Raw genomic sequence first — 13,170 nt, 5'->3', positions numbered from 1 at the left:
TATATATATATATATATATATATATATATATATATATATATATATATATATATAACTCTCTTTACCCTAACATATCGTGTCCCATATAATATTAAGACCATGATATTCGTTTAAACACGTAAATTTAGATAAATAGCCCGCCCCTTAAGTATATATTTAAATGGCCATATTCAGTAGGCTAACCTCGTTGTAAGCTAATTGCAATGTCTTTCTATTAGAATACATGATACACAGTACGTTCAGAGCGAACACTTCAACTTCAGTAAAAGAATAAAAACATTCCATTACAATTTCTTGTCTTTGCTTAGCTTTACTTTAACGATTCGTACACGGTTTTACTCCGATATATCTATAAATGTTAAAGATAAGATATCGAGTAGTATTTTCTGTAATTAACAATTCACTACAACACCACAACTCTACAAACAATAAATGCATAAATACACTAAATATTCACATGCATTCAACATTTAAACTAAAAAGGTAGAATGAGTTGCATTGGTTCGTTTCCCCTGAAGCGCCTCATGGGTAATGTAGTCAATTATGTTGAGGCAGACAATGGAAGCGTACATAGGTTCTTCAAACTAAAAACTACAATTACCATACTTCTTGTCCCTCGGTTTCCGGTATCTTTGGCAAAAGTTTCAATGGGGGTTGGAAAAAGAGAGTAAGGAAAAAGTATCCGTGTTGTCGTGTACATGAAGTGAAACTAGACGAGGGAAGAGGAGGGCCAGTGCCTTAGACGTAATAGGGCAAGGTAAGAGATGCTGCCTATTAACCAGATGATGCACGCGCAGGTTAATCGCATGGGAAAGAAAGTTATTTCAATGCATATCTCAGCTTTCTGCTATGTTTTTAAGTTATGCCCAAAGTACTCGTGCGCATACAACAATTTATTTTCGTCATATGCTTTCCCTCCACAAATACAGTCAAACATTTGTGTTTTATTATTATGAGAAAAAAAAAACAATGCGGTATACTTGTGATCAAAGTTGTATCGGCGCTGCGCTCATCGCGATGCTCCCCATCATCTTTGCACGCTTGCGTTGTTGTTGTTGTTTTTTTTTTTTTCAATGCATGCATTAAATGCATGTATTAAGCACTACGAACGGTGCATTTCCCCTTTAGTCTGGGAAGTACTGAAAACATCACTGAACATATAACACATCTGAGAATGTTTTCCGTTATGATGATCAGCTGACTTTTCAGCAACGCACGAGAGCTGTTTTTACGCAGACGTATTTGTTTACGGGGGGAAAAAATGTATGGAGAACGAAGCTCCTCATTTTAATTCAGCAGAAAATTCCCAGTGCTTTCTGAATGTATCTCCCCTCATTTTCATGTCCATTTGAAATATGTGCGATGAGGAGCACGCGCGTCCACTCGCAGTGGGCATTTCGCATCTACCGCCTGTTTTTTTTTCTCCATTGTTACTCAAAATCTAACGGAACCGTTTACGAGAGCCGGTGTCTGATCCTTATCACATGCAGAGACTGATCTCGTCATCTTGCGTAACATCGAGGAAGATCTCATCCTTTCAGCATCTGATTTGTTCTTTGTGCACGAGTCGTTTTGAGGACTTGATTAGCTCGCAGCTCCATCAGAGCATCACTCATTCATTGCTCGAGTGAAGCTCTAATTTCTCTGGTGTGCATGAGCGAAAGATTGAGATGGATTGCCGGTTGCAAGGTAGGGTGAAGGACACTTGTTAAGCTATTTAATATTATTAAGAAATATTCAGTGTGGTTAGTGCAGACCATCTTATTTTACTCGCATTGGTATTCTAGCTTAAGGAGGACACAAATGATGATAACAGTGTGTTTTAGTGGAATCCTGTAGATCGGGGATTTTCAGTTTTTATAGACACTGAGACATTAAGAAAGCTCAGCCTATGATTAAAATGTGTTTTCTTTATAATAACTTTGATTATGAACATTATAACTAACTTCACTACAAAATATAACACTTAACAGGTCTTTAATTAGACAGTCAGAAATTAGTTAATGTAATGAAAATGTTTTATTATATTTTCTCTATTCTCATGGATCCCCTTAAGGGACTATGTAGATGATTAGGTTATATGGTTATATTTTGTCTGTAGTATAGTTATTTATATACCCAATCATGTTTCAAATTGAAATTCATTTGTTTAAACTCTTTGGTGGTCTTTTCATACATCTAAATGGTTTCTGCAGAGAGATGTGTAGATGTTGAAGACACAAGTTTGTTTTACTTGGGAAGGATGTTGATAGACTGGTATAAATATCCTTTAAGTTGCAAATTATGTCATTTAATTTTTGCTTTTCTTATATTGATGGCTTATGAGAATGTGTATTGTCTATGTATTCAGAATGATTTTTGTTAGTTCTGTTAGGACAGCCTGTTTCACACCGCATACATAAGCAGTGCATGCGCAGTGATGGTGAAACTGTAACAGCAGGTTTGTGTTGTACTCTCACACTGTGGCTTTGCTGAAAATAAAGTGATTTCTGTGTTTTTTTTAAATGATGACTTGCACATTGTACAATGGTTATCTGGGTTAGGCCATTGTGATTTATCACATTATCTCTGTGAAGTCCAGTATATGAGGGGGTGGATCACATTTAGATCAAAATTATAATTGATCTATATATAACTCATAAAAAACCAAAATGTAGCTTTTGACTGTCAGTCAGATAATGAATAGTGAGTAGTTGGGTGAAAAGGTTTCAGTAGTTTATGTTGCTTCATAAAAGCCTCGATAAACAGTATTGTAGTTCATTTTACTGTATTTTCTGTTGTTTTAAGCATGCTATGCCTAGCAAAAATCTCTCTGCAGTACTGAAATATATACTGCTGATTGTTGAATATATATAAGGCCTGCTTGTGGTTGTGGTGATTTTATATGAACTTGTACAATGTGATTCATATGGAAAGTAATTTTTTTTTTTAGATTTTTTTTTTTTTAGCATGAAGGTCCACCCCTAAAGCTAACCATCAGCGGGTATAAGCAGATTTTAGAAAACATACAAATGTGATGTGGAGCAAAGCAGGCCTGATTGTCATTAGAAAACATAACTTTTTTTTTACGAGGTGGCAATTTTGTATGAATTTATACAATGTGATTCATACAGATTCAATTTTTAGAAAAAAAAAAGTTAGCATTAAGGCCCACCACTAAACCGGAGGGACGTAAGCACTGCAGATTGTACGAAAATGCACAAATGTGATTATACAAATTCATACGAAATAGCCACTAATTCAACATAACATGAAATAATTATGAATTACAATTAGAATGTTTCTCACTCTACCACTTAAAGGGATAGTTCACCCAAAAATTCTGTCATTAATTACTCTCCTTCATGTCGTTCCAAACCCGTAAGAGTTTCGTTCATCTTCAAGAACACAAATGAAGATCTTTTTTGGTAAAATCTGAGAGCTTTCTGTCCCTCCATAGACAGAGACTTGATTGTTTTACATGATGAACAGATTTAATTTGGGCTTTCATTCACATATAAATATTGATCAGCAAACATAAACAGAAGCTCAACTGTACATACTTGACACGCGAGAACAAACCTCTTGCGGAAGCTCAAACTTGCTGCGCAACACACGAAAATGAACCTCATTGGTTCTCGCACGTCAAACAAACACGCTTGAGCTTCCGATTACCATAACTGATGTGCGAGTTAATGAATGTTTATATGTGAATAAAAGCCTAAATTCAATTTGTTCATCATATAAAGCGATCGTGTCTCTTCAGAAAATTTGGACTAAACCACTCAATTCATATGGATTCGTTTTACAATCTCTTTAGGAACTTTTTTAAGCGTCAAAGTGTCAGTTGCGTAGCTGTTTCTATGGAGGGACAGAAATCTCTCAGATTTCATAAAAAAGATTGTCATTTGTGTTCCGAAGATAAACAAAAGTCTTGCGGGTGAGTAATGACAGAATTTTTGGGTGAACTATCCCTTAATTCTAAAAACAAGATCTTACTTCACTTGTGGGAAATGGAGAGTGCCTTTGCTCAAACAAGGATTGCCGTCCTTTCCTTGGAACATGACTTGATCAGGGTTGTCTGTGCCGTTAGTTTCTTAGGCTATGTACAAAATGGAATGAGAGGAGGGCTGAAGTTTGGTTCGGACTGGTGTTTTGGGCTCCTTGGAAAGTGGGCCACAGGTCCCTGGGGTGAGCGGAGCTTTTCTGGGGCAGGCGTGGCAATGACGTATAGGCGGTTCGGAATGGGAACGTACAGCACTGTCCAGTCATTCTAAAGGGAGCCGGGGGTGTGATATGCGGTTTGGAGATAGGAAACACAGGTCTCGCTTCATAGTTCTCTCAGCGGAGCTCTTGCGTTCTGGTTGAGTTCTCGGCCAGAGAGGTAGGCGAACTTTTAGAGCGATTTTTGAAATTACAGTAAGATTGCGTTTGGGTTACATTGGTAAATTGGAAGTTCACCGTAGATACTGTCTTCCCCCGCAATTGGCATAAGTTTGTGAAATTAAAACTCTCCGTTGACCTCCAGTGCATATAACGATTTTTCTCTCAGCCATCGGCAGCTGTCTCTGCCCAAACCTAAACACACGAGCGAGCCTTGACACGCAGAGGTGGGATGCTATTTAAAGATCACACAAGCGTACCAGCTGCTCCCATTTCCGTGCTACGTAATTGAATCGGCGCATCCAGTTGAAGAACTCGTCCTTAGATTTGAAAGTTCTGTTTATAGAAGAGGACTCTACTTTCTGTCATCCTTTCTTCTTTTCTGTCAGTTTTTTTTCTTTGGTGTTTGGAGAATCAACCATGTGTTACTACAGGCAGCTTGATGTAGGACACTAAACCCACTTTTATGTGTGTTAAGCTATTCTTAGGCAGTCGAGTTGTAGGCCTAGTTTTATACATGAGAGTGTGGTGCCATAGTGTCACTCTTAACACTGAGCTTTGGGGGTGTGTTTGAATGTACCATCTGCTCTGATACAATTTCTATCATTTTTTAATTGTGTCAATCATTATGTGACATCAGACATCATTTTTGGATTGGTTGGATTGGTCCAACAACTGACTAGTCAATCAGTGAAGTTTAATGTATGTAATGGTGGTGTATTTTTGGATGTTTTCATTGTGCTCTAATAAAAATCTTCATAAAAGCCTACTTTAAAGCACCACTCCTGCAGCCATCTATGTTCAGAAGGAAGTCTTTGGTCATTGCATTCTGCATCACACCTCGTTTTTGTAGCATCCTACCATAAGTGTTAAGAAATTCTTTTTTTTTAAAGCGTCTTGTCTTGTGGATGGTTCCAATCTGTTGCTTTTCATTTTGCTGTTTGTCTTTTATTCATGTATAAAAGAAGATTGTTTGTGTTAGTCTAGTTCATTGGTTTTCAGACTTTTTGGGGTCACCAAGTAGGTTGATCCCTTTGTAAGGGACATCCATTTCTAAAATATAAAGGCAGCTCTGTATTTGTAAGACCAATTTCAACTGTGAAATTGAAATTGTAAAAATGGTTAAAGTATTTAGAAATTATATTTTTTCATCTAATTTGTCAATAGAATATTGTCATTTGTGAGTTATCTCATGAAATATGATCTGTGTTTAGAATTCAGCTTATTTTATTTTAATTTTTTTAACTTTACCTTATAGCCAGACCCCAACTAGGCAAACCACTGACTGGTTGATTTTGAAAATGTGTTTTGCACTGCCCTACTTGAAAACCAAATGAAGTGTTTGTTTGCATATCTTGTTTCTTGCTCAAGAATATTTTTGTTCAGCGCATGGATTGGATTTGTTCACATATAAAAGTTCTGAAGGAGAGCGAGGCATCAGAGATGAGTAGATACAATAATAGTGTCTGTTATACATCTGTTATATTTCTCCTCCAGATTTTTCCTGTTCGCCGACTGAAACTGATAAGAAACCATTACCGTTAGTGACATGTAAAACTAACTGAAAGGACCTTGCAAGGTCATCCTTCCAATGTATTTCCATCTAAACCTAATCTAAATCTAATTTTATTTTGCTTTTATATCATTTATAGGGCAGCGCCCGACAGTTTGGTACCATGCTGATTTTGCCATGTTTAATTTACAGTATGAAGGATTTTAGTTCCCTGAGCGCACATCCTAAATGGTGCACGACGGAGGCTGAGGAGTTAAGCACCCGAAGAAGAAATAGGCCAGTTACATCTTTTTTCACACTTCATGTCCTGAGGGAGGCTGCAAGGATGAGTGAGTGTGTGTGTCAGGGATTAGCATGTGTTAGGTATTACCATGTGTCAGGTTCGTGAGGTGACACTCTCTTTGCGTTTGGGAATATGACAACATGCTCACCCTCTATTCCAGTGCTATTAGCTTTGCATTCATGTCATATTCACATTCATCTTGCAAACACTACACACATGAACGCTGCATGCAAACATATATTCTCACCTTTTAAGGAAGCACCCTGCACATTGTTCCAGTTTACAGTATGACTCACTGGCGTTGATGCTTCTGGTCCAGGGGTGTGAGAACGGATTTATCTGAGAGACACGCATCTGCTCCCCGTTAAGGCACTGAAGTGTCTCCAATTCATTCTCTCAGTTTGCCTATCCAGCACATATTCCTAAGCCATTCCCCATCAGAATGAAGCCACATCAGCGTCATTTCTTCAAATTCACAGCAAGTAGTGTGTGAAATAGCAGACAATATGCAATGAGAGTGTTATGCTACATGCTTCATTAAGATTGAATGTTTAATTCAGAGAGTGGCATGCATTTATCAGTTATTTTGAAAGGCAATGTTTATTACTGTGTTTTTGTTTTTTTTGTTTTTTTTACATTTATCATTGTCTGTCAGTTATTTGATTATATATCAGTTGATATTGAATACTTAATTGTGCATGCTCATTTCCCTACCAGCTTCCGTATTCAACTTAGAAAGAAAGTGTAACGCCTCTCACAGTTCAAAATGCTTACACTATACGTCCTACGCCTTCTGTATTCAACTTACACTTTTTTCGTAAGTTGAATATGGAAGGCGGTCGGGCGGAAGCTAGATATTTTACTTAAGAACTTGTTACATATGGATATTTTTCTTACACAAACGCATCGCTTCCCCCCGGAGCCACGTGAAACATGTTTATGATGGATAGATGCACTTTCTTGAGCTTCATACTTGTTGGTCCCGTTCACTGCCATTATAAAGCTTGGATGCGTAAGGATATTTATTAATATAACTCCGATTGTTTTCATCAGAAAGAAGAACGTTATATACACCTAGGATGGCTTGAGAGTGAGTAAATCATTTTAAAGTGAACTAATCCTTTAAGGAGAACATCTTATTCTTGTGTTTTTGAGATAGGCCTAATTCAAACAGTTGATTTGACACAGTTAAAGGTGCTAAAGAGGATGTTTTGTTTTATACATTTTTGCAATATTACTTGAAACTGTCTTTACTAACTGATAAAAGACTATTTATTAGGTGCACTGAAAGGAATAATATTAATATACATCATCTGTGCACGAGGTAGGGCCTTAAAAACATCAGCCAATTGGCCCTCTGGCTTGTCAATCACTGCCGTGACGTTCCTTTTGAGAGACAAGCGTGGCTGCGCTCTCCAGTAACTTTCCACACTCTACATGCGCCGCATGCAATGTTTTTGTCAGGAGACAGGAGTAACAACTGCAGAGAGTTACCTGCAGTGAGTCCGACATAATGAATCCAAAAAACACGACACAGCGAATGCCGGTGGTAAACACTCGTGTTCCAATACGAGTGTTTACGAGTTTTGGGAGGCGTTCCTTTGAAATGTGTTGTGAAGGAGGGGGGTTGTTCTTACGCATGCGCTCATTTCAAAAACTCAGTAACAGTCTCTGGATTCTCAGTCGACGAAAAAATCCTCTCTATCACCTTTAATGTAGATACCTAGACCTAAAAGACCATAGTTAGTTTATCGCAGTGGCTAGACTACGATTACATGGGAGGATGGATTATTTGATGTATGCATAGCTTTGGTCAATATTACCCTGAGGTTTCAATACCACAGTCACAACATGCTAACCACTTGGCCCAAAACAAGAATGTAAGGCTTCAGAGACCAAACAAAAATAAACCTACCAAGAATTCCTGTACAGACCAAAATAAAGCTGCTTTCAAATCCTTATTGTGACATGCTTCAAAACCATAAATGAAAGCAACATAACTATGAAACTTAAGCACACTACAGTTTATAATAGTCTTTTATGATTGTTGCTTGTCAGACTGTATGAACACGATCCCTGCTGTGAGCCATGTCACACTGTGGGATCTCAGTTATCATTAATGTCAGACTATATGGCAGTCAAGACGCGTTAAAAATGGATGCACGCAAGAAGACTTGGCTGATTTTTAAGGTTGGAAATTGCATTCTCAAAATTTGTCTCAGGCAGCCAAATTGTGGCCAAAATCGGATAGTGTGAACCCGGCTTTACATTTATGAAGAGCAGTTTCAATATTGTGAAAAGCTGCTTGATTTTTCAGGAATGAGTTGGACAATATTAGTATTCCAGCTGCCTGGTCACTGCATCGTCGCAGCGGTATACCATGTTGTTCTCAATGAGATTTGCATAAGGGGCAGTGTGTGCTCCCTGCAGGCGAGTTTTTTTATAGTGTGTCCACATCTACAACAATAATAGCAATACACCTTTCTCTAAGAGTCTTGAGACAAATGAAATATATTTTCTTTTTCTCATCCTAAAAGAACAGTGTGATAAGAGAAAACTAGCTTTATGATCAGGAGTGATGTAAGAGCCTTTTTTTGCCTTTAAACCACAATTGCACATGAAAACTTCAACTTCTTTATAAAAATTAAATTACAAAAACATGCACTTTAAGACTTGTTCTTTTTATTTTTCACTTGCTTATTTTGTAGTTTGAGTCTAGTGTGTGCTTTAGGTATGATCATACAGTCCTTCAGGAAGTCGCAAACCAAATGACTAGGGTTTTAGGATTATTTTGGTGTCTGAAACCTCAAAAATGTGAGGCTGCAAGGGATAATGATCGTAGCTGAAACAGGCTGCTTAACTCTAGCAATGCCTGTCTCATGTTTACTGCATTCCTGCCTGCTTAATGTACGGATGCAAATTCTGTAGACCTCAGCTGACTGTCATGTTTCATAAGGGACATACCAGCATCCATTATTGAGCCTCAATAACCTTCAGTTTCGAACTATTTATAACTTAAATATTAAACTGCATCATGGTTGATTTAATGAATGTATTTGTATGCAAATATTGCTGTTTACTATTACGTATTGTGATATTAATGGATATAGAGATTCACACATTGGTACCATAATGGTAAGCAGCTAAATCCACTAATAATAATGATCAGCCAGAATTTTAATTTTGGTGCATCGCTATTAAAATTAATTTTCTTCTTTTTTTGTTGTCAAAAAATAATGTGAAAACATTCCTTTTTTATTTTAGATTTTCGCAGTATTATGGTTTATTCGAATTTAAAACATTCTTTCAAGCTTCTTTAGAGCAAATACATAAATATCGAAGTTTGGGGTCATCAATTTTTTGATTGGGGGGTGGGGGGGATACATTTTTCAAAGAATCCTGAAAGAAAAGTATCAGAGTTTCCACAAAATTATTAAGCAGCACAATTGATTTAAACATTGATAACAATAAGAAATGTTTCTTGAGCACCAAATCAGCATATTAGAATCATAGAATGATTTCTGAAGGATCATGTGACTGAAGACTGGAGTAATGATGCTGAAAATTCAGCTTTGTTGTCACAAGAATAAATAGCATTTTAAAAATATATATTCAAATAGAAAACAGTTATTTTAAATTGTAATAATATTTCAGAATATGACTGTTTTACTGTAGTTTCGATCATAGTGTATAAATGACCCTTCAGCGACAAACCTTCCCCATAGGCGGAGGGTGAACCAAACAACTAGGGTAAAGCTAGATGCGATTCCTCCTTAAAAACACTTATACCCCCGGTTTCACAGACATGGCTTAAGCTAGTCCTAGACTAAAATGCATGTTTGAGCTGTTTTAACTGAAAGCAACTTGCACTGACATATCTTAAAATATGCAAGATGCAGGATCCATCAAGATTCACACCAGTAATGTTTTTTTCTAGGGTATGTTTATAAATATCGATTCATCTAAGATATTAACGCGATATTGCGTGGCTTTTCAGTGATCTACGGCTCTGTCTATTAAATGCCGCTCCATTTGAAAGCAGGTAATGATTTAGCGGTAATCAGGGAACCGGCTTTACTGACGAAATGCGCGTGACAATCTCATGCGATATATCGTGCAGCCGTACTCCATGTCATGAAATAGTTACGTGTCGCCTATCAGGATGTGTATCCCAGCATAAACACCAAAAAAAAAAAAAAAAAAAGTTATCTTCAAATTCTCACAAAGTTCTGCTAATTGATTAAGCTGACTGTACAATGAATATCTTATTTGGCCTACATAATAACTAAGTTAAATTATAACGAGAGGATTTGAGCGTGCAGATCTCAGCACTGGACAAAAACGTATGCGTTCAAGAAATCATCGCATATGTTTGTGATTGGCTACATTGCTCAACGCTGCTGCAAATATGTTGTAAATAGAAAACCTGTTTATATTAGTTTCGATGTTGTCAAGAGCACAATCACCAAATCTCAGTTTATGATGAGTGCAGATTTCAGTCAGAATTCCGAGTTCAGCTCGCGCACTGAACAAAACTCCGGCGTTTCAGCGATGACTAATCTGAACGCCTCTGATTGGCCATTGCAATTCAGCTCAACAGAATCGTGTGTGATTGGTTAGAGTGCGCAACGCTGTAAAACGCGTGAAAAGTATAACGCAACATGAGCAGATCTATATTAAATTCCGCAATTGACACTTTTCATTTCATTTTCATTTTCACTAATAAGGAATTTACTAGATTTAGTTTAAATGTGCAGCTGCATTTTTGGCCAAACCCCCGCTAAGCCTTCCCCAGCCTTACACAAGCTCCGCCTATGCCGTTCCTTTTCTGTACACAAAACTCTCTGTACATAAAGAATACACTGTAAAGTTCTCCTACCTGTTTTATTTTAGCCAGTATTCAATTGGCACTGACTGCATTTTGTGTCAACTTGTATTCTGGTTTTTAAATAAGACATATCACACAAACAACATTAGCTGGGCTCAGGTAAATGCCGTGCAGTCTTCTGCTGTTCTTATCTTTCATTGTGACGAAGCAGAAGTTGAAGTGCGGTAAGACTGCTGTCTGTCTGCGTTCGGTTTAATCGATCAATGCCCCTGGAGATATTCATTAGCATTTCTCTCTCTCTCTCTCTCCTCGATTCATCCATCCTCCACTTCTACTGACAGTCCATTACAGTCTGATGTGCCCTGTCTGTTTTGTGTATCCCTCTGTTAGACATTCGTTCATTTTATTTCCCTGTTATCTATCCTTTCCATCAGCGCCTTTCAGATAATTACCTGTCTTCTATTTATGGTCTTACCTTCTGGTCTTTTCTCAAGCTTGCTGGTGCTATTTTAAACAAACATTTTTTTGTCCCAACAATTGTGCAACCTGGAGGTGTGAAACCTGCTTTTTTAAATATGTTGGATGAAGTTCTTGCCACCTTAAAGGTGCCCTCGAATGAAAAATTGAATTTATCTTGCCATAGTTAAATAACAAGAGTTCAGTACATGGAAATGACATACAGTGAGTCTCAAACTCCATTGTTTCCTCCTTCTTATATAAATCTCATTTGTTTAAAAGACCTCCGAAGAACAGGCGAATCTCAACATAACACCGACTGTTATGTAACAGTCGGGGTGTACGCCCCCAATATTTGCATATGCCAGCCCACGTTTCCAACATTATAAAAGGCATTAGACAAGGGCAGCCAGTATTAACGTCTGGATGTGCACAACCAAATCATCAGACTAGGTAAGCAAGCAAGAACAATAGCGAAAAATGGCAGATGGAGCAATAATAACTGACATGATCCATGATATCATGATATTTTTAGTGATATTTGTAAACTGTCTTTCTAAATGTTTCGTTAGCATGTTGCTAATGTACTGTTAAATGTGGTTAAATTTACCATGGTTTCTTACTGTATTCACGGAGACGAGATCCGTTGTTTTTTTTTTCATTTTTAAACACTTGCAGTCTGTATAATGCATAAACACAACTTCATTCTTTATAAATCTCTCCAACAGTGTAGCATTAGCCGTTAGCCACGGAGCACCATCAAACTCATTCAGAATCAGAAGTAAACAATATAACAGTATACAATACTCACATAATCCGACGCATGCATGCCGCATGCATGACGAACACTTTGTAAAGATCCATTTTGAGGGTTATATTAGCTGTGTAAACTTTAAGGCACTGTTTAGGGCAAGCGCAAGCTCTGTGGGCGGAGAGCACGGGATTTAAAGGGGCCGCAGCATAAAATCGGCGCGTTTATAATGATGCCCCAAAATAGGCAGTTAAAAAAATTAATTAAAAAAAAATCTATGGGGTATTTTGAGCTGAAACTTCACAGACACATTCAGGGGACACCTTAGACTTATATTACATCTTTTAAAAACATAATCAAGGGCACCTTTAATGGTGTGAGACGTGCGACTAATTAGTGTAGGAACCACCAAATCTCCAATTTTTATTTTTTTATTTTTTTTATCAAGATTGACAAAGATTACACTTGGAGTAAAATAACCAGCATCATTCGTAGCATATGAAGGAGTTTGGGAGTGAAGCTTTCACGGACTATGAGAGTACTTGAGGAAAACACACTTTACTGATGCTGTCATGAACCTGTGACCACAGCCAGTAAGGATTTGAAGAGATGTGTTTGGGCTCAGCTGACCTCCGATCAAGTGAGTTACACATATTATGTCTATATTGCAGGAAACCCCTGGAGATGAGCGAATGCACCCTGTCTGCTGGTCTGAACCCTTTGATATAGACGAACAGAGGCACCACGGATGACCACCAATGACCTTCACCACTGTATGTCTGCCCATTCATTCTGAGTAAATTCTGTATTGAAACCCCCAATGGTGATTCAAGAGAGATGTGTGTCCTTTTTATGAACCCAAGAAGGAAAAACATCCCTTAGTTTTTATTTTATTCTATTCTATTTTTTTTTTATTTTGTGTTGTTTTTTTTGGTCACTAAACCTTCACATTTGAAATATATCTGCAACAGTGAAAA

The 13,170-nt window shown here is 37.5% G+C and overlaps 1 protein-coding gene across 2 annotated transcripts in view; it reads left to right on the top strand.

Moving 5' to 3' along the window:
• Positions 1-614: 614 nt before the first annotated feature.
• phactr4b (phosphatase and actin regulator 4b) overlaps positions 615-13,170 on the top strand; it is a 48,156-nt gene continuing 35,600 nt past the window's right edge. Inside the window, exons 1-2 of one of the 2 annotated variants that reach the window (XM_048152447.1) lie at positions 615-757; positions 12,865-12,966. The gene's annotated coding sequence lies outside the window, so the exon portion shown is untranslated. Of the gene's footprint in view, positions 758-1,112; positions 1,690-12,864; positions 12,967-13,170 lie in introns of those variants that run through there. The other variant, XM_048152448.1, reaches the window with a different exon arrangement.

The sequence above is a fragment of the Megalobrama amblycephala genome, linkage group LG13 (genome assembly GCF_018812025.1).
Source record: "Megalobrama amblycephala isolate DHTTF-2021 linkage group LG13, ASM1881202v1, whole genome shotgun sequence".
In the NCBI taxonomy this organism is placed as follows: domain Eukaryota; kingdom Metazoa; phylum Chordata; class Actinopteri; order Cypriniformes; family Xenocyprididae; genus Megalobrama; species Megalobrama amblycephala.
This window is presented reverse-complemented; position numbering and strand designations above follow the sequence as displayed.